This window comes from Eupeodes corollae, chromosome 2 (assembly GCF_945859685.1).
Source record: "Eupeodes corollae chromosome 2, idEupCoro1.1, whole genome shotgun sequence".
In the NCBI taxonomy this organism is placed as follows: Eukaryota; Metazoa; Arthropoda; class Insecta; order Diptera; family Syrphidae; genus Eupeodes; species Eupeodes corollae.
The window spans coordinates 38,726,639-38,749,866 of NC_079148.1; the positions used below are offsets into that span (position 1 = coordinate 38,726,639).

Consider the following 23,228-nt stretch of genomic DNA (forward strand, 5'->3'; position numbering starts at 1 on the left):
AACGACAAAGGTCTTTGGAGGAGCCCACTCCCGTCCCTAAAAAGCCCAAAGTGCAGAACACCAGCACTCCCAACATGGCAAGATCATAGTCGCGGTCATTGATAGGAGCAATATTGATGGCACGATTAACTCTGACCGTTGGCAGATGGTGAAACTGGGGCTCTCGGCTGGCTTTCTCAAAGTCATGAGAGAGCATCCGGGTCCACCACCAGTAACAAGCGATTGGGGTTGGCATCAAGGTCATGTCAAAATCATCGCTTGTAACGATCGCGCGATCTCTATACGCTTGCTGTCGGCATGCTGGGCGAAGTCTGGCCAGGTGCAAAACTCGAGGTCGTTGCAAAGGAAGATATTCCTTGCAGGCCTAGAGCTCGCGCATGGATCCCGATAGAACCCTCTTGTCCAGATGACATTAGTGCAATGATCAGGATCAGCAACCCGAACCTCCCTTGTCACGACTGGAAGATCGCGAAACTGGAGGAGTCAAAGGGTCTTTATCGAAGTGCGATTATCATAACCAATAAGGACTCTGTGGCTTCTCTGGCGCAAGATAAGGGCGTGATAAGATACTGCTTCGAGTCATTCACGCTCCGCGTATATAAAAAAAATGAGGCAGACGCTTCATGCGACCCTCCACAACCTCCTTCGAAGGCTGTGTCGCAAGTCGTAGGGAGTCCCATTGCTGCTATCACCTTCCCATCCTTGGATGTTGTTGATGATCTACCTGGGCCCTCTTCTGTCGCAGTACAGTCTTCTTCCGAAGCTGTGCAGCAAGAAGTAGCAGTCCCAGTGCTATCATCACCCTCCCATCCTTGGATGTGGATGAGAATGTGGCGGGGCCCTCTTCTGTCGCAGCACAGTCTTCTCCTGAAAACGTCAAAAGTTTATCCCTAATGGAGACCGATGACTCAAACGACAAAGCTCTTCCCAGTGAGGAAGAAGATGAACTATTAGGTTCCTCTTCGTCTGATCTGGATGAGCTGGATTTAACAGTGGTGGAAGTTGATCTGCCTACTTGTAGCCAAAATGCTGCAAATACTACAGATTAACCTCCAACACTCTAAAACGGCTTCGGTGTCCCTTCTTCTTCGCCTGACAAAAATTGGAGAAGATGTCGTTCTCATCCAAGAACATTGGATTGTGAAATCCCTGGTTCGAGGATTAGAAACTCCTGGCTATTACGTGCTATATGTAACAGGAAAGGGTAACCCAAGGTCCTGCATACTAGTAAAACGTAATCTAAATGTTTTTACTCCCTAATTTCAGTGATAAAGACGTCATAGACAACCATACCTACTGGCTGGTATCAGCATATTTGGGCCACGACCACCAGGGTCCACTGGCTGGTACCATTCTTGAGAAGACGGTCGCTGAATCAACAAGCCAACATTGGGTAGTACCGATGTAAATAACAAAGGTTAGTCTCCTTATGATTATATTCTAACAAGTAATCTGGTAGTAAGTAATGTAGGTAGTGAACCAACCTTCGTCACAAAAAATCGACAAGAAGTTTTAGATTTGACTCTTGTCTCGTTAAATCTCTCAAAAGGAGAACTCATTCTCCGATCATAGATACATGCAATTCACACTTATTGAAGGGACCCCAAAACCGAAACAATTCCGGAATTATAGGAAAACAGATTGGCCAAAATATGGGGCGACTCTGAAAAATCTGATTAAACCAGAACTTTCGGATTCGCCCTTTTGCGCTCTTGAACTCGACCAAAAGGTCGATAAGCTTACAGCAGCCCTCAATAAAGCCATGGAAACTGCCTGCCCCCTCACTACAGTGCGGGGTAAGAAGAAACCATATTGGTGGGCTGCTGAACTAGATATACTCTGGAAAGGTTGTGGAAGGCTTTTTAATCGAGTAAAAAAGCTCAAAATGGTTCGACTAGTAACAAGTAATTCTCTAGATTCATGTGGTATCAAAAAGGGCCTTTCTCTTGGCCTAAGTGTGTGGATTTTTAATCCGCAGCCACGTTAACCTAACCTAACCATTGAAAATTGGACCACTCGAATCCGTGCCACCCTAAGAAGCCGTGGTGGGCATTTGAATGATGTCATATTCCTCACTTAATGGCATGCATGCACCTTTCAAATAAAAAAAAATTGTTAATACCTCACACACAGCTTGTTTTATTCCATTTCAAAACCGGACAGATGCGGATCTTTTTTTTTGCGACAAAATATGTACATTGTCCATTGTTCCTTTTCAATATGTAAAAGTCGGCATAACCAAACACGTTATTGCGGTTTTGCTATTAACATTTCACTAAATCGATTAAAATTCTAGTTAACTTTAGCCTGCCACCTATGTGCGAGTTCTTAAAACATCAACTATATAATACCATCCCTGTTATTTGCATTTCCTATTCACCACACCCAAAAGTTCACCATTCAAAAATGCTTCTTCTCCATTTTTTTCAAATGTCAATTTATTTTCTGACAGAGTGACAGAGCGCCGCATCGGGTGAACCTCTCACGAACGAAATTCTTGTTTTATCTTTTATTTCGCGTCCTCCGAACGAAATTGAAAAAATAAAATAAAATAAATTTAATAAAAGCATTCACCCAGTTTAATACAAAAGAAATAAAACAAATTTCAATCAACACATAATTTTTACATCAAATAAAATAATTTTTGTATTCAATTTTGTGTTCGATCAAAGCGAAAATCTAAAAGAAAAAGAAGAGTTCCGTCTTCTCTTCTGTGTGTGTGTCATGTCAAGTGTGGAAGGAAAATCTCAATTTTAATTCAAATCCAAATCCAAAGTGCATAAATTACACGAAGTGCAAAAATCGATTTCGTTCGTCGTCTTCACCATTGCCTTTGCCTCGCCATTCGTCGCCTTGCCTTCATCGTTCTTCAATTTCACAGTTAAGTTACCCTGGGTGGTGAAAGGTGAAATAAAAAAGAAATTAGATAAAACTAAAAGCAAGAAAAATAAATCTAAAACCAAATCAAAATCAACAACGGCCACGGGCGCGCGTCTCCTAGTAACAACTTAACTCAACTTTCAACTACTTTAATTATTGTTATGATTAGAGCGAAAGATTTGTTTAAATTCTTTAATTTTATGTTTTAAACAAATTCTCCACTGGCTCTGGCACCGCCGCGCCGCCAAAGGTGAAGTCGAGAAAAAGAGAAAAACAAAATAAATCACACCATTTTTCTGAAAAATAAATATCGCCGCATCCAACAACAACAACTACAAGTGAAGAGGTGAAAATCAGAAATTGCACAGAAATACAACAAAAAGAAAGAATAAAACATCACGAGCGTCTCTGTCAAAAAAGGTAAAGGTTTTTGTTTTTTTTTTTTAATTTCAGTTTTAAAATAAACTAAAAAACTTGTTCGATAAGTTCTCCAAAACTGGGATTCCAATTGGAGAACATTTATTTTGTTTCCACAGTTTCTTTATTTAGCTTTGAAAATGTTGATATCTGGTTCTGGATTTTGCAAAATAAAAGAATCTTGGGTTCTTTTCTTTCTTTAATTGGCGGGGCTTCATATTTTTGTATTCTAATTCAACTTCCTATCCTCAATTTGGAGATGTTCGCTATGTTTACTGACTTTTTGGCCAATATATTGTCTTTGTTTTGGGTTTAGTTATGTGGTACTGTTAGTTTTCTTTTCATTCTTGAATTCAGAGAAGATGGGGCACAGAAACAGAATTTAAAAAAAAATGCAAAAAAGCTGTTAGACGTGCTTCCTTATTTGGCGTCCTAAGACGAGGCGGTGGCTATACATAAAAATACGTTTTACCTACTTTTCTGTATAGTTGCATTTTTAGTATAAATAAAAATAATAAAATAAAAAAAAACAAGGATGGTTTATGACCGCCCAGCCAGAGAGAAAGGAAGTTATGTACCTACCAAAACTCATAGTCAAGTCACGCTCCACTTTTCAAAAAACAAAAAAGGAAGTGAAGTGAAATCCTGTGGCGTGGCTTGACCTAATTTATGCGCAGTGTGTCTACACCAAAGGATCAGGAAATATGTATATTTGAAGGAGGGAATGTAGTTGACTATGATGACTAATGAAATATTATTTTCATGTTTTTTTTTTTAATTTGTGGTTCCAGTCACGATGACCGACGACCGACGACAAACGACCAACGAAACGATGACGACTAGACAGAAGAATGTTTTGTTAAATTTTGTGTTTGCTTAACAGGAGAAAAGAAATGGATAAATTAATTATAATACAGTAGCAAAGGTAGAGGTTCGTAGGTCAATAAAATTGTTGGCTACCATTACCATAATAATGCCATAGTGACAAACATGTTTACGAGTAAGTATCTTAGTACAGTAGGTACATACATTTATTTTTATTGTAGAGTTGGTTGGTCTTGATACACAGGTACAAGTGCTTTTAGTAGGTCAAAGGACATTTTCAATTTCAAGGCTTGTTTCGAGTTGTTTTTTTGGTACGATTTACTACTGGATAGGTATTTGTAAAGTTCCTGCTAAATTGTGGTCAATTGATTTTGGGGAAATGAATCATTATACGGAAATAGAGAGCATTATTTTTTGTATTGGTAAAAGAGAATTTGGTTAGAGCAGTAAGCAATATCTTGTTAGACAAATAAATCACCACCTTTGACCAATTGGATTTTTTTTATAATTGAAGATTCCCCCAGACTGCCTCCACAATTACCAAAACACCCTTCAAAAATAGAACTAGTTGTCTATTAATTTGCATGTTAAAAGAGTGTTTTAGACCAATACTTTGGGGGAGTAGAGAGAAGCTGAGAAAGAGATTCCTTGAACATATAACATAAAGAATGGTATGTGGCTCGAAGTTCTCCCCCGCCAACACAATGTATCGAAAACCAGTGGCAACATTGCCAAGATGCAATCAGAGAAGCCACCTCTGATGTGCTTCGTTTCAAACAGCCACCAACAAGGAACCCCTGGTTTGATGAGGAATGTCGGCAGGCAAATGCAGCCAAACAACAGGCACGCAAAGTGGCACTGCATAAAATTATAAGAGCTGTTAATGAGCTCTATGAGCAGAAGAGGCGAGAGGAACGCCGACTTCCCAGAAGGAAAAAGAGAGAGCATGAGAAGTGTGCGGTCGAAGATGTTGAGAGGTTTAAAAGCAGGAATGAGTTCGAAAGTTTTATGAACAGGTAAAACGAAAAACGAAATTCACAGGTACATAAACCTAGAACCGAAGGCTGCAAAGACGAAAGTGGAAACATCATAGTGGAACTGCAGTCAATGCTGAGGATATGGAAGGACCACTTCTGCAGACTGTATAACGGCGACGAAGAACTGAATTCCGCTGTCAGGCAGGATGATCCATTCAACATAGACGACGAAAGCCAACAATCCCGTTCTCCTGATTTAGACAAAGTAAAGATTGCTATATCTAAGCTGAAGTGTAATAAAGCAACTGGAGCGGATGGCTTGAATGCCATTAGCAGCTGAAAGTAAGTTGGTTAGGAGCATGCAACAACTTATCTGTAAGATGGTCAGAAGAAAGCATGCCCGATGAATGGAACCTCAGTATTTTTTGCCCGATCCTGAAAAAAGGAGACCCTCTAAACTGCACCAACTATAAAGGAATCAGTCCACTTCTCTGCCGTAATATGTGAACGTCTAAAGCCCATCGTCAACAACCTGATAGGTCCTTATCCTTATGGTTTTAGACCAGGAAAGTCCACAGTTGATCAAATATTCACATTGCGGCAGATCCTGGAAAAACCCAAGAAACCAAATCGACACCCACCATCTTTTCATCGATTTCAAGGCCCCATATGACAACATCTACAGGGACGAGCTGTATAGAGCCATGTCTAGTTTTGGCATCCCTGCCAAACTCGTCCGTTTGTGCATGATGACCATGGAGAATTCACGCTGCTCCATTAAGGTTGGAAACAAATTAACAGAACCTTTCGATGTCAAAAAAGGTTTTAGACAAGGGGATGCGCTGTCATGTCATTTTTGGTAGTCAAGGACTTCGTCTACCTAGGCTCCGCCGTAAACTCAGAAAACAACACCAGCGCTGAGATCAAACGCAGAATAACTCTTGCTAACCGCTGTTTCTTTGGATTAAGAAAGCAATTGAGTGGTAAAGTTCTCTCTAGAGGGACCAAAGTGTTGCTATATGGTGCAGAAGCTTAGACTATGACAAATGCGAATGAAAGCACCTTAGGTCGATTCGAGAGAAAAGTTTTTCGTGTGATCTACGGTCCCGTATGCATTGAAGGGGAATGGAGGAGAAGATGGAACGACGAACTTAAGAGTAAAAGTCCAACGACTAAGATGGCTGGGTCACGTAGAACGGAAACTAATGCTCCGGCGCGGAAAGTCTTCGAATCCACACCCAGAGGACAGCGCAGTAGAGGAAGACCGAGGATCAGGTGGCGCGCACAAGTGAAAGGTGACCTCACCCAACTTGAAGCGCGAAACTAAAGACATCTAGCTAGGGACCGAGCTAGTTGGAGAACTTTGTTGGGTGAGGCCCTAGTTCTCACAGGACTGTAGCGCCACCTTAAGTAAGTATGTGGCTTGAAAGAAAAATAAAAACCCATATAATTAAATGCTATGGCCAAGAATATGGCTTTATTATAAAGATTATGGTTTAACGTTTTTATAAAATATCCACTTCCAAGATGTCCGTCAAGCTAGCATTACCACTTTTAAATTTGTCATGAAAGAAAAAATTATCGAGCTTGTTTTTTGAACATTAACCCTTACCACTCAAATGCGGTAAAAATTGTCGTGAATTTGTCGTAGAATGATGAACTGTAAAACTAAATTGTTGTATGCTTTTTTTAAATTAACCCCTATTAATGCTAACTTGACTTCACGACAAAACCACGACAGTTAAACGAATTACCTACTATTTTTTTTTTTAAAGTGGCAATGCTAACTTGAAGATCATACCTACTTCCAAGGTGTCAATCGTCTCAAGCTTATAGTTCGTATAACCCCACAAAATCGAGTCCATATGTGTAAAATCGAACGATCCTGGAATCTCCGCCACAAACTCTCACCAAAAGTATCCTTCAAAAAATGAATGAATCGTGCGAACCAAATAAATATTTTGGTAGTAAATTTGCACAATTTGCAAACGTTTTCAAGAATACAGCTACTAAAAACACTGACTTCCAAAAAGGTATTCCAAAGTTGAAAACCAGAGATTAAAAAAAACCTTTACATCTATCCGAAGATTAATATCTATGTTTAATGACTCTGAATGTCGTTGATATGCCGAATTATCTCATCGTTTAGCTCTTGAATTGGTGTCGGATTATTGATGTTCCTGCGCATTTTTTCGTTCCTTTCTGCTGTAACTTCATGTGGAGACGCGACAGAGTTTTTGCTGTGTAAGTAAAAGTAGTCGTCTGGCATTTTAAAGGGATAAGGGCGAGGCTATTTTTCCCACACCAAAATGTGAAACTATCAATGTCGGCTTGTAAAAGGATACGATCATGGGTGGACTTTGTGATCTTAAAAATTTGCGTGTCATCAGCAAAAATGAGAACTTACTTGAACGTAGACATGACGATACGTAGTTAATAGACAGGATGAACAGAAATGATGGCTTCCCTGGGGAACACCAGATTGAGCAACAAAAGGTTCTGAAAGACAATTTCTAAATTTTATCCCATAAGATCTGTTTTCAAGGTATGGTTTAATCCAAGCTAAGAAAAATGGTGGAAAACCAAGAGCCTTAAGTTTAAATAAAATAATTCCTTGGCTAAGTTGGTCAAAAGCTTTAAAAGAATTAAGTGTATACACATTCAACTTCATTTGAGAATTTGAGGAGATTAGTAACGGTTGATCTTTTTTTCACAAAACCACGTTGCTGTTCGTAAATGATATTTTTACTAAAAAGTTCAACACTTTCACAAACAACTTGTTCAAACAATTTAGGAATGCAAGAAAGTTTTGCAATGGGCCTGTAGTTTGTTATATCCGCCTTGTTACCTTTCTTGAAAATTGGTGTTAGAAATGACTTCTTCCATATGCTGGGAAATTTGCCTGTTTTTAGAGAAAGTTTGAATAAGAACGTAAGAGGTTCAACTAAAGCATTACTACACTTTTTTAGTACTATCGGGGGAATACCATCGGGACCGGCTAAGCAGTCATCATTCAACACAGATAAAGGACCGTACTCTGTAGCACAGGTATGTGACTACAGCTATTTTGTGAAAAAGGGATGAAGATTATAAAAATATACTTCATCAACGGAAATTTGTTGCGAAAGCGTTACAGATATCAACAGTTTTATCTAACGAAAGGGTCTTGTAAGTGAAGTTAACTGGAAAGCCATCTGATTTTTTCTTTAAGCTTACAAGTTTCCCAAATTTTTTAAGGATTCTCTTTCAAAGATGTGCCCATATCAGTAATATAACAAGAAAGAGACTTAAATTCATTAAAGAATTCAACATAAACAGAAAAGTTTATTGGAGACAGAGTTTTGAGATAAGTTTTCCACGCCTTATTTCTTTTGTTTCGAAGTAAACGCAATTCTTTCGTGTACCAAGGGTGGTTAAAGTTAGTATTTCTTGATTTCTTAAAAGATAGATTGTTTTATAAACAATTATTAAGGATCTTATAAAAAATTGAAACTGCTTCGTCAATATTAGAAAATGCTAAAGTATCAGCAATTCCAGAAATGGTTAAATCTTCCGACAACAACTGGGAATAAGCTCTTCTGAAGTCAAAATTATATAAGCAATCAAAGGAATTACTGTGTTCAGTAAGGTGATTACTTAAGTCAAGAAAAATGTCCAAGGGGGGGGGGGTTGATATTTATCAATATTAGTAATTCCTGATCTAGATTCTAGAACAAGAGTACTAATAGCGTCAGAAGAAAATACTAAATCAATAATTCGATTATTTGAGTTTCTAATACAGCTTGTTTGCTGTAAGTCATTAAAGTCGCCCTAATCGTTAATTAAGGCTGCTTTAAGACCCAAACTGCGAAGCAATAACGGAAAGCGAATGTCTACAATTGGACATAGTAAGCGAATACTCCGAGATCTCTATGAATTACCTGTGAATTGGTTAGTTGAATTTGTTTTATTCATAAAAACATTCTTAATACATCGAATGAAAAATTACTTATTACAAAATTTGCGAAGCTTTTGGTCATACCGAAAAATACTGCAACCGAGAGTTTGCTTGTGTAAAGTGCGAAGGAAAACATGCAACTAAAAATTGTCCTATGAGCAAAGATCAGAAAGCATAATGTGTGAACTGCAAGGGTAATCACCCGGCAAGCTATAGAGGCTTCCCAGTTGCCAACAAATTATAAGAGTTCAGAAGCAAAAATACATCTGCTATAGAGACAAACCCAGAAACACAGTAAATACCGATTTAACTGCTGAAAACAGTACTAAGAAGGAACCGCCTAAAAAGGTTGTTCAAAGTAAAAGCGATGAAAAGAAAACCTATTTTCAGATAGTTAAAAATGTGCGGAAGAATGAAGAGACTTCCATAAAAGAAATGCTACAACTTATTCTTGAAAGAATTGAATATCAAACTGATAAGCGAAAAAGTCGATCTTAAAAAACAATGATGGACAGAACACCTAAAATCGCTACATAGAATGCAAACGGTCTTATACAACATTCATCCGAATTTAAAATCTTTTTAGATCTAGAACATACCGATATTTTCCTGGTGTCAAAAACTCATTTCTTCAATGGGCAAAGGCTAGATAATGTCATAGAAAACCAAGACTTATATCAACAAAAAGCAAAAGACTTTTCCAAGCAGGCCGTAAATACAATTGCGAATTCTATTCCTCCAGATCGCCAACTTACTGGCCTTCCAATACTAACAAAATACCAGACCTTATCGACTTTTTTGTGGCTAAAGGAATCAAACGAAATCACATTAGTGTCGAAGGTAATTATGACCTGTCATCAGATCATACTCCAGTGATTCTATCACTAAATGAATCGGAAGTACTAGAAAAAAGTAATCCAAAGCTTGTTAATAAGAAAACAAACTGGAGTGATTTTAGAGAAAGGCTTTTCAGTTTTATAAATTTAAGATCTCCCATGGATACAATTGAGAAAATTGACCATGAAATGGAACAATTTATTGCTGATGTGCAATAGGCCGCTGAAGAAAGTACTCCAACAATTTCTAATAGAAGACAACATGAAATAAAATATCCTTTACAGATAAGAGAGTTGATAATGGAGAAACGAAGAGCTCGAAGAAAATGGCAACAAACTAGATTTCCAGATGATAAAACCACGTTTAACAGTGTAAGCAACAATCTTAAAAAACAAATTTACAAATTCAAAAATGATTCACTCAGTACATTCCTAAGGAATTTAACGACTGATGCTTCAACCGATTTTTCGCTATGGAAAGCAGCCAAGCGCCTGAAAAGACCGCAGTTACAAAACTCGCCCTTGAAATCTCAAGTTGGGAAATGGATCGGTAACCCGAAAGAAAAAGCTAACCTTTTCGCTGAACATCTTGCGAATGTTTTTAAGCCATACTCATCAAACGCGGCTGAAAATAGCTTACAGTTTGTTGATAAGATAGATGAAAGTGAAATACCAATTGTAAGACTTGAAGAAATAAAAAGTATGTGTTTGCATTAACTATCCAATAAAAAATCACCAGCTTACGATCTAATTACTGCTCAGGTTATGAAAGAAATGCCATTGAAAGCCTTCATAAAACTCTAATATATAATAAATGCATGCCTTATTGCTGAAGTAATTGTCCTACCAAAGTAAGGTTAACCACCTACAGAAGTGACGGCTTACAGACCAATATCGCTTATACCAATTATGGCAAAAGTTTTTGAAAAACTGCTTCTGAAGAGACTAAGCAAAACCATAGAAGAAAGAAGGTTAATCCCAAACCATCAGTTTGGCTTTAGAAATAAACATTCCACGATAGACCAAGTTCATAGAATATCGGATGTAATAGAAAAAGCATTAGAAGAAAAACAACTATGTTCAGCTATTTTCTTAGATGTTGCTCAAGCTTTTGACAGGGTTTGGCATGAGGGACTTGAGTACAAACTGCAAAGGGATCTTTCCAGGCAGTACTTTGAAATATTAAAATCGTACATCTCAGACCGATTGTTTAGAGTAAGGTACGATCAAGAATACTCGGAATTGAAGAAAATAGAAGCCGGTGTACCACAAGGAAGTGTCCAAGGTCCTACCCTGTATTTACTATACACAAGGGATATTCCAGTTGGCAATTACACCATAATGGCTACTTTTGCAGATGATACCGCTTGGACCGAAGAATGGCGTATCAAACTCAATGAAACAATGAAAAATGTATTGGTTACTTGGTAACAACTCTGATTCATCAATCCAAAACAAAATAATGCTGTATAATGAAGTACTAAAGCCTGTTTGGACCTATGGAATCCAATTATGGGGCTGTACAAAGAAAACAAATACCGAAATCATCCAAAAATTCAAAAACAAAGTCCTTCGTGGAACAGTTAATTTACCTTGGTACATAAGAAATACCGATCTACATCGTGACTTACAAATAGAAATGGTTACAGAAGTTGTTAAATAATACGCTGTATCGCACAACCAAAGACTGCAAAGTCATACTAATTCTGAAATGGAGTCCGTCTTGAATATAAGAAACCCTGTTCGGAGATTAAGAAGAACCAAGCCTCATGAGCTTATGGTCTAAAAAAAACATGGAAAAGTATTAAAAGTTTAAACTTCCCCCAAAGTGATTGTACAAAATTAAGAAAGTCGATCCTTCAAGATTGGTCCTGATGAAGAGGTGGTTTTAGTGGTTAAGAGTCCCACACTACTTGGTGTCGAATACTGCCAAGTGTCTTTTGAAGATTTCCTCCTGTCAAAAAAAAAAAAAATCATTGTGAACTGCTGATTTTCAATAAAATATAAATTCACATTTTACATAGAATAAAGATGATCCCGTTGCTATAAATACATGAAAGTTGCAAAGTGTTTCATTTGCAAAATTACTTAACCCTCATTGCATTTTCAAAACACAATGAATTTCTCCAAACAAAAGATTTACTCAGCTTCAGTCTTGAGACAATAAATGAGCTCAAAGATAAAGCATTCCAATTCTTTTGATTGGTCTTTCTTCACGTTTTTTTTTTGTTAACTTAAATGTTCCGCATGACTTGAAGTGATGATTAGCTTAATATAAGAGAAAAACGGAATCTCAAGTACCTACCGACTTCTTGGATATTTTCTTGATTTGAATTACAAATCGAAAACTAAAATAAAACCTCAATCTTTTTTATCTTCATCTTCATTCTTCAGTTCTACAATCACACAATCAAATGTCTCATTTAAATAAACTAATGGCTATAAGTGACGTTCTCCACAATGTTCTAGATGTCTAAATGTATTTCATTCTATGAAGAATCTTTCTTTTGAGGAAGAAGTGAATAAAAGATGCTGAGAGTATCTTGCAATTGGATTTGTTTTTTCTTCTTGGTATTTGTATATATTTCATTTCTTTTGTATACTTAACATTGTCATGCATGCTTTTAGTGTAATTGAACAAATTATCATAAACTCGAAAAATAATGCTAACAAACACCCCTAACACATTACAAACATAAAACATGACAAACAGCATCACATCACCAAGCCGGCAGCACAGCTCGCAGACACTTGTGCCAAGACCAAGACTGACAACATATCAGACACCCACTCATTTCCCGTTTATTTGTTCTTTTTTTAGTTTATTTTGCTTTTCTGATTCTTATTTTTATAAGCAAAAGAATAACGCATCACACTAGGGTTTTGTTTTTGTTGTATTTCTTAGAATAACTTGGTCTCTAAATAGATTTTGCCTCCCTGGCTAAATTAACTGTATAAGAATACACAAAACACCACACAACAAAAATAAGAAAGAAAAAAAACCTTGACCATAACGAAGACGGCAATAATTATCGGTCTTGTAGTTCTTAGCTAAAGTTCCATGGCCTTATCTCAACTAAGACCTTCGAGGGAAGTTGTGTGAATATGAAGAATTGATGATGCTATGATATCTTTTTTCAAAAGAAAAGGAAAGTTGACCTTGGTGTTATGTTAATTAATAAATATAATACCTAAGTCAAGTTCTATAATACGGTTGGTTGAAAAGGGTCAATAGATGAGATAATGAATCTCCCAGACACTTCTAATGCTGCTTATCTTATCACATTGACCTCAAACAAAAATTCATAAGTGAGGACATTTTTCCAAGGATACTTGACTATCTTAGAATTTCCCACCATAACATGATGAACAGCACTTGTAGATAGGGACCAAAGCAAAGTCAAATATGTGCTAAGAGAGGACCCTATGAAGGCTGTGCAAATGAAGATAAATTATTGTACATAGTTTAACAATATGTAAACATATGGGCGTGTATAATACTCCCTCATTTCTTGGAAAATCAATTGAGATAAACAAAAGAATTACATTTATTTTATGAATAGTACATACATCCGCTTACAATTTTTTTTTTTTTAGATAAACAACAATTCTCTTGAGGGAATTCAGTTAATTGTGGAAAATTAAATCACACATAAAATACTATTGTTAGGGTGTTATTAAATTAAACACGTACATTTTTCATCTTTTCTTATAGAATTTTTAGTTTTCCAAAATGCAAACATGTTGTTGAGTCAAATTTTGTACTTATTCAAAATTAAGACGAATTGATTTCTTGTTTGAATACAATTCATCGTTTTATTCAGAACTAGTTGCTACCCGCGTGGTAAAAGAAAATCAAACCTAGAGGTATTCTAGGAGCAAGTATACTGAACTGAAAAGGAACCAAAAGTAATGGTGTCTGTTGTTAAAGTGAGGAAGCACGGCTTTTGTAGGTTCATTAGTGTTCGCCTTTGCGACTTAGTAAGAGCAGCTTTTGTGAGTGGACAGCTCAAGTGAGTTGAGAAACTGAACTCGAAAAGAAGTGCTCTGTCTTTTTGACAAATAGAATCACCCTTTGACAGGGAAATTGGCAAGTGTAAATGCCTGCAATAAGTTCACAAATACTCTGTACTATAGTACAAAAATCTTCCCTTGGTGTCACATAGCCCTCGGCAACGGTTTTTAACCGTCCATATCCTACAAGCAGGCAGCACCTTATGATATGCTTTTAATTAGTGTTCTAAAAAAAAGAATATGTTGATTATCTAATTATGAGTGTTATTAGCGGATCTGCTCGAATTAGCTGGAAATGAGATATTTTACTGTGGTAAAAAGTAGCTAGAACCACTCTGCTGCCTCATAACTACCTCCACACAAAAAATCATGTCATAATAAAGCTCCGCTGCGTTGTGAAGGACGGACAAATAAACAAACAGAAAAACAAACAAACAAGCAAACTGATTTTTTCATTTATAATATTAGTATAATTCTTATAATAACCGTAATATTCGTGCTACAGTTGATACGGAGCCGCCACAATATACACAAATTTAAAACATCTACTTTTGTGGCGTTAGAGTGCGAACACTCATAAATCCATGGGTTTCTAAAATTAAGACACCTTACTCCTACTCTCACCTCGCCGTGGTGAACACCGGGTACCTAGTACCTCAACTGAAGATTGGGTTCCAACCCCAGTGGAAAGTTGTTGCGAGCAGCAAACGAGAGTGGGGGAGAGTTGTTTCCACTAAGGCACCTCTTCTTATCCAGACGGCGGCGGAGGAATTCCCGAGATGGAATCAACGGTGGCGTCTACAGTTCCAGTAAGGTTGATCTACTAAGTGGACACCTTATAGGGCTTCTTCAACTTATTCGGAGCCGAGGCATATAAGGAGCGGTTCTGTCCGTCTCTCCATCCTTGGAGTTATACTAAGGATCTGGCCCTCCAGGTTGGGAGTTGTGCCGTCGGGGTGACTTCCTGGCCACGTAAAAACTTCATAGTTGCGAAGCATCAACAAGCCTCGGATACGGACGGATTTACTGTTGACAACCTATAACGAATTAAGGACAAGGAACTGGGATATGCACGTGGAATGTTAGGTCCCTTAACAGACTACGTTCGGCCGAAGAATTAGCGGAGGCCCTAGACTGCTATAAAGCAGACACAAAGGCAAAAAGAGGATGAAAAACTGCTATATTTACTATGGTAACTGCTACCACGAAAACCAGCAGCGCTTATTTAGATGCAGCTTTAACATTGAAGCCAGACTTAGGCAAGAAGTCTTGAGACATAGGTACATCAATGTGCGCCTCATGATGATACGCATCAAGGCTAAATTCGGCAACATTAGCCTGATATGCGGTATCGCCCCCACAGAAGAGAAAGATGACAACACCAAAGATATGTTCTTCGAGCTCTTAGACAAAACATATGAGCAGTGTCCTAGCTATGATATTAAATTGTCTTGGGCGATTTTAATGCAAAGCTAGGAAGACATCTTTGGTGCAATAATCAGGAAAAACAGCCTGCACGACAACACTTCCGACAACGGATTCAGGTTCACAGATTTTGCTGGGGGCGAAAAGTCATGGTTTTTCACACTTCAACATACACAAACGAACATCCATACCGTCAATCAGACTGACCATATTGCGATCGACGCCAGACACGCTTCCTGCATCATGGATGTACAAACTTTCCGAGGAGCTAAAATCGACTCAGACCACCACCTCGTTGTAGCCACTTGGTAGCACTTTGGGGTTCCAGACCCTGGGGGAAGGGACAACGTCGAAGGGCTACAATCGCCAGAGAGCCAAATGCTTTTCCGACCGAGTTACAAGTAACCTCTCGCGAAGTTCTCCAACACAATGTATCGAAAACCAGTGGCAACATTGCCAAGATGCAATAAGAAAAGTCGCCTCTGATGTGCTGGGTTTTAAGCAGCCACCAACAAGGAACCCCTGGTTTGATGAGGAATGTCGGCAGGCAAATGAAGTCGAAGATGTTGAGAGGTTTAAAAGCAGGAATGAAGTTCAAAAGTTTTATGAACAGGTGAAATTCACAGGTACATAAATCTAGAACCGAAGGCTGCAAAGATGAAAGTGGAAACATCATAGTGGAACCGCAGTCAATGCTGAGGATATGGAAGAACCATTTCTGCAGACTGTATAACGGCGCCGACAAACTGATTTCCGCTGTCAGGCAGGATAATCCATTCAATATAGACTACGAAAACCAACAATCCCGTCCTCCCGACTTAGACGAAGTAAAGATTGCCATATCTAAGCTGAAGTCTAAAGCCGCTGGAGCGGTTGGCTTGAATGCCGAGCTCTTTAAAGCAGCTGTAGATAAATTGGTTAGGGCATGCATCACCTTATCTGTAAGATATGGTCGGAAAAAAGCATGCCCGATGAATGGAACCTCAGCATTGTTTGCCCGATCCTGAAAAAAGGAGACCCTCTAAACTGCACCAACTATAGAGGAATAAGTCCACTTAACATCGCCCATAAAATCTTCTCTGCCGTAATATGTGAACGTCTAAAGCCCATCGTCAACAACCTGATAGGTCCTTATCAGTGTGGTTTTAGACCAGGTCCAAAGTTCATCAAATATTCACATTACGGCAGATCCTGGAATAAACCACCAAACACCAAATCGACACCCACCATCTTTTCATCGATTTCAAGGCCGCATATGACAGCATCTACAGGGACGAGATGTGTAGAGCCATGTCTAGTTTTGACATCCCTGCCAAACTCGTCCGTTTGTGCAAGATGACCATGGAGAATTCACGCAGCTCCATAAAGGTTGGAAAAAACTTAACAGAACCTTTCGATGTCAAAAAAGGTTTTAGACAAGGTGATGCGCTATCATGCGATTTTTTTTAACATCGTGCTGGAAAGAATAGTGCAGAGCTCATACGTCAACACTAGAGGCAATATCTTTCAAAAGAATATCCAATTACTAGCATATGCTGATGACATTGATATGACATAATCGGAAGAACTCAGCGTGATGTCAATAGGGCTTTTGTGATTATTGAGGCAAAAATGGGTTTAACAAGCAAAACAAAGTACATGCTGTCGTCAAGAAAGGACATACAACACCGACTTCTTGGTCAAAATGTCACCATCGACAGACGGAACTTTGAGGTAGCCAAGGACTTCGTCTACCTAGACTCCGCCGTAAACTCAGAAAACAACACCAGCGCTGAGATCAAACGCAGAATAACTCTTGCTAACCGCTGTTTCTTTGAACTAAGAAAGCAATTGAGTTTCCTCTCTCGAGGGACCAAAGTGTTGCTATATAAGACCCTTATCATCCCCGTCTTGCTATACGGTGCAGAAGCATGGACTATGGCAAAAACGCATGAAAGCACCTTCGGTCGGTTCTAGAGAAAAGTCCTTCGTGTGATCTACGGTCCCGTATGCATCGAAGGGAGTGGAGGAGAAGATGGAACGACGAGTTGTACGGGCCGTACAGCGGCGTAGACTTAGCCAGAAGGGTAAAAGTCCAACGACTAAGATGGCTGGGTCACGTCGAGCGCATGGAAACCAATGCTCCGTCCCGGAAAGTCGTTGAATCCACACCCAAAGTACAGCGCAGTAGAAGAAGACCGCGGATCAGGTGGCGCGCACAAGTGGAAAGTGACCTCACCCAACTTGGAGCGCGAAACGGGAGACATCTATCTAGGGACCGAGCTAGAAGGAGAAGTTTGTTGGGTTAGGACTGTAGCGCCACCTTAAGTAAGTAATAAAGGGTGGCGGTACAGTCCTGTGTGTACTGGGACCTCACTGAAAAAACTTCTCCTTCTAGCTCGGTCCCTAGCTAGATGTCTCCAGTTGCGCCCTCCAAGTTGGTTGAGATCACTTTCCACTTCTGCGCGAATTCTTCCGATTATGTCAATGTCATCAGAACATTTTGTAATTGGGCATACTTTTTAAAGATAGCGCCTCTAGTGTTGACGATGATAAAGAAATCCCATGACAGCACATCACCTTGTGTAAAGCCTTTTTTGACATCGAAAGATTCGGTTAAGTAGTTTCCAACCTTTATGGAACAGCACCAATTCTCTGTGATTATCCTGCACAAATACGACGAGTTAGGCAGGGATGCTGGAACTAGACATGGCTCTATCCAGTTCGCTCCTGTAGGTGCTGTCATATGCTGCCTTAGATTAGATTAGGTTAGGTTATAGTGGCTGTCCAAGATGGAAACGGACACACTTAGGCCAGTTTAATGGCCCAATGTGATACCACATGAATCTTGAGGCTTCCCCCTAAGCTCAATGGAACCAGTTAGAGTCCCTTGCGAAACGTGAGAGGCTGATTATACTGATATGATTTAGATCGTTAAAGAAGAATTCTCCTAGATAATTCTTGCGTTTTCGAGCTAGAGCAGGGAATGTGCAGAGAAGATGAAGAACCGTTTCTTCCTCTTCTTCGTCCATACAGCTTCTGCAAAAGTCATTTGAGAATACGCCTAGTCTCGTGGCGTGCTTTCCTATTAGACAGTGTCCAGTTATGACACCTATTATCGAGCTTATATGCGATCTGCTTAGAGAGAGCAAGCACCTTGAACGCTTTAAATCCAGTGTTGGCCAGATGTTTTTTATGGCTTGACACGTGGTGATGTTGTTCCACCTGGTGCCTGCCCTCCTCGCAGCGTCTTGCATTAGTAGCAGTTTACAAGTAGCGATTGGTATGCCAGTACTTGCCAAACGTGGTAGGATGGGCTGTACTGTACCGTTCCTGGCGAGTTCATCTGCCTTACAGTTACCTGGAATGTCTCTATGCTGCCTTGAAATCGATAAAAAAGATAGTGGATGTCGATTGTATGTTCTTGGGTTTTAGTTCAAGCATCAGCCGTAGTGTGAAAACTTGATCGATTGTGGATTTTCCTGGTCTAAAAGGGCAATAAAAAAGACCTATGAATTTATCGACGATGGACCTTAAACTTTCACATAATACGCAAAAAAGATTTTGTAAGCCTGTTTCCTCTTTAATCGGTGCAGTTTAGTGGGTCTCCTTTATTAAGTATCAGTAAAAAAGTAAGGAACATTTATATTCGGGTCAAAGGCTATTTTTCGCTGCTGGATTCTACTTTTAATCTACAGAGAAAAGTTTATATTTGTAAATTTAGTTCCAATTGAATTATGAAAATGACCAAGTTCTTTTGTCGTTAGTGTCCATATGTGAACCATAAGATCAATTCCTTGTGCATTTTATAATTAAAGGTCTTTTTAACACTACAAAACTCAATAAATTAAAACATAATATGCCCAAGAGCTCATTTCATCGAAATATTTATTCCCACATGAATCCATTGGTTCTTGTTTCTTTTTGTCCGCCTTATAGATAAAGTTATCGCGTTAATTGTTCCAAATTGCGTGTACCACATACAATCTCTCTTTAACTTAAGTTGAGAAGCAGCGACAAAGATAACCTTTTAAACGATAAAAAAAGAATATGTAGTCCTATTGATGTATAACAGTCAAAACCCTGTATCTGTTAATAATGAAGATTTAAACGAAAATTTATTTAGTAAAGGGTGTTTTTTTTTGTAAGAAGTAAAGTCCTACTTAAACAAGAACTTGATATTTCTAATAATTTTTTTTATATTTTAATAGAAATTGAAGCTTAATCGTTCAATATTCTTCCGATCATTACTTAACAGACAAAAACCTGGGCTGTTGTGGAAGCACACAGTTCTTATACCACCACACTTATTCCTCTTACTATCATGTGCAACTATTTGTTGAAAGTTTTTATCACTCAGACCAGTATAACACTATCATAGGCAGTAAAAACCGTTACGTAAACATACAAAAGACTTAATTCTATATCAATTTTACAATTTTAAAAAGAGGGTGACAAACTATGCACAATACTATAAAAAATGATAGATAATAATTCTACAAGTGTGTTCTACTTGTGATGGCAGCTGTTGGCCTTTAATTAGCTGCTGATTGATTTCGATATGCATGCAGGCTGCCTTGACTTGCTGTTACAAATTTGATGAGAGAAACTTGAATTCTTTTTATAAATATTTTATTTCACAGCAATGCCGAGAAGTAAATTTAATTAATTTAAAATTATTATAGAAAGAAAAATAAGCTATTTTTATTGTGTTCTAAAGGGTCCTTTGCCATAAATTCACATCGTTTTCATGATGATGGTCGAAGCGTGCACCGAACACTGTCATGGGCATTCAAAAACTGGGTTATATGAGTTGAGTACCAATCTAAAAATATGTATGAATTTATTTTGAAAATTTAGGAAAATGAACTTGACTTGATAAAAATATATACATTTTATGTAGAAATGTTTTGATTATTATTTAGTGTGTGTTTTATTTTTATAAATTTTCAATGACGAACATGAAATAAAACATATACGAGTACGTATGGATATGTGGCTTCTTAGGACGTAGGAAGACATAGGCAAAGTATTGAGAACTTTTGGCACCTGTTGATGCTTTTGTAAAGAGACTGAGACACCCGGAAATATAATAAGACTACTATCTGAAATTATTTATAAAATATTGTTGATGTTTTATCAAAGCAATCATTTTTGTTGTGCGAGTATATAAAATATTTGAAAAAAATACTAACGACTTTTTAATTAATTAATTAATTAAGATTTCACAGAATGAATGAAAGAAGAAGGAAATTTAAATATTTTTTATGAGAGGCGATAAAAATGATTTGCAAGAAACTTAAAGAATTCTGATTTTGAGTTATGATGTTGTTGGTTTGTAAAGCTTCGGAACATTATAGTTGTTTAGTTCTTTGATATGATGCTCCCATAAAATACTTTATAAATAGTTGCTCTGTTCTGTTCACATGACAAATAGATTCGGTAGAAAAAAGATGGTATTTCAGATTTTAAATGACACAACTATGATAAGGAATTTGAGGAGTGCTCTTTATATTTCCGGCCTAACATTGATAACACTTCACTATTTCATTTTGAAAGGTATTGGTTTTTTTAATTTTAGAAATATTTCTAAACATATTCTTGAGTAGTCGAAAATCGTTGTCCAGAAAGTACCTAATGTTGCTCCACTAACACAATCTTTGAGTTTTTTCAAGTAATTTTAATTTGGTTAAATTTTAAGGGCCGATATTCATGTTGAATAAAACACAAATTATTTAGAAAATTAATGTCATTTCTTTTTCAACTTGACATCGATATCATCACTTTTCGAACCATTACAAGTTGTTATCATCTTACGATAGCAAACACCGTTTCTAGTAACTACCTAATCGGCCTCATTTTGGAAAAAAAATACGGCCTGCTGATTGCCGCCAGCCCATAAACTAAACCAAACAGTCACTCTTTGTGGGTGCATTGGTTTATCGACAATCACTCTTGGGTTATCATTGGACCAAATGGAGTAATTTTCCTTATTGACGATTTCACTGAGGTGAAAATGAGCCTCATCACTGAAAATAATTTTCATATCTTGCCACGATTCTGACCAATGGCGACGACGCTTGAAATGGTCAAGAGGCTTTAGTTCTTGAGTCAATTGCGCCTTGTAAGCGTGTAAATGCAAGTCTTTATGCATAATGTTCATCAACGACTAGAGGTGCAATTGTTGGACACGATGTCGAGTTGGGGTGGACGGCTCGTCAGCCACACTATCGTGAACATCAGCAATATTTTCTGCTGCACGAGGATGCACTGGAGTTTTCACATTTCAACAAACCCTGTTTGCTCAAATTTGTCAACGATTTTTCTTATTGCACGAACATTTGGACGATTAAATGGACCGACAAAATCACGAAGTACACGATATTCATTTGATTAAAACTCCATTTTCATAATAAGCCTGAATTCCTTTAAAGCATTACTCGATTGTGCATGTTTCCATAGTTAAAATTTAGTTAGTCTAAAATTGAGAAATGTCCAATAAAATGAACAAACAAACTTGATGAGGTTCATATTCAACATTTTGTATTCATGGGTACAGCTTGGTGCCTTTATTCTTTTCCCACCTTGGCCTCGCCATAAACATTAGGAATGATGTTGCTTATCACCTCTTACCACAATATGGTCTTCCTTTTTTAATTATATGTGGTTTAAATTCTCCGTAAATAAGCAAATCATTCACTACTGCTTCCTTTATAGAAGCTCAAATTTAGACAGAGTATTAACTTCTCGTGCATTTGATGCTTTGTCTGATTCCATCCAAAGAATTGTTTCGTCCTATCCTCGCACTGAAATCGTTGTTACGGGCGATTTCAATGTACACAATTCTTCATGGCTTCAACATTCGAGCCAGACAACACCCGATGGAGTGTGTGCAGAAATCTTCGCTGAGTTGATCCACCTAACTCAGCTAGTCAACGAGTCCTCCCGAATATCGGACGTTGAAGGGCGAGCAGAAAACACTCTTGACTTGTTTCTTATCTCTGACCCTGATAAGTACACTGTTAGTGTTCTATCTCCTCTAGGCACATCTGACCATTGTGTTATAACAGGAAATGTCTCGTGTCAAAACTGTTCAGTTAAAGAAGGAGCTCCTGAGAGAACCATTTGGCAATACGAGAAAGCCAAATGGGACGGTCTCAATAATTATTTCAGGATCTTTATCTGGTCACTATGCGTCCTCGATAGTGACGTTGACGCCAGCGCTGATATGATAACAAGTTTAATTCTCCTGGAAATGATAACATTTATAACGAACAGGGTTAAAAGTATCAGACCCAAGGAAAACGCTTGGTTTGATGCGAGCTGTAAAGATTTTATTAGGGCCAAAGAGGTAAGTTTCCTTTGCTATAAAGCCCACCGGACTGAGGAAAACCGGAAAATTTTCAAACAAGCCAGGAAGGTCTGCAACGCTCATATTCGACTTACGCTACTCCTCTGGTCTCGTTCCGAGGGGATGGAAAACGGCATTTGTCCAGCCTATTCCCAAAAAGGCGAATCTTTCTCACCCTCTAACTACCGTCCGATTGCACTTACGTCCCTTCTGTCCAAGGTCATGGAAACGCTGATTAATTATCAGCTCAAGAAATATCTTGAAGATCCAAAGATTCTTAATGATCCGCAAAACGGCTTTCGTAGCAATAGGTCCATTGGTGATCTCATGGTTCATCTCACCGAACAGTGAAGAAAATCTTTGCATCGTTTTGGAGAAAATAAGATTATTGCACTTGATATTTCAAAAGCATTTGACAGGGTTTGGCATCAGGCTCTCTTATCGAAAATGCGTGCTTTCGGTTTTCATGAATCCCTCCTTCATTGGATTAGTAATTACCTTTCGAATAGTTCAATACAAGTTGTATTGGATGGATTCAAGTCTGAAAACCATAAAATAAATGCTGGTGTGCCCCAGGGCTCTGTTTT

General features: G+C 38.1%; 1 protein-coding gene across 1 annotated transcript in view; it reads left to right on the top strand.

Annotated features, from left to right (window-relative positions):
• The first annotated feature begins 2,456 nt into the window (after positions 1-2,456).
• LOC129944150 (beta-1,4-mannosyltransferase egh) overlaps positions 2,457-23,228 on the top strand; it is a 78,952-nt gene continuing 58,180 nt past the window's right edge. Inside the window, exon 1 of the mRNA XM_056053356.1 lies at positions 2,457-3,300. The gene's annotated coding sequence lies outside the window, so the exon portion shown is untranslated. The remainder of the gene's footprint in view (positions 3,301-23,228) is intronic.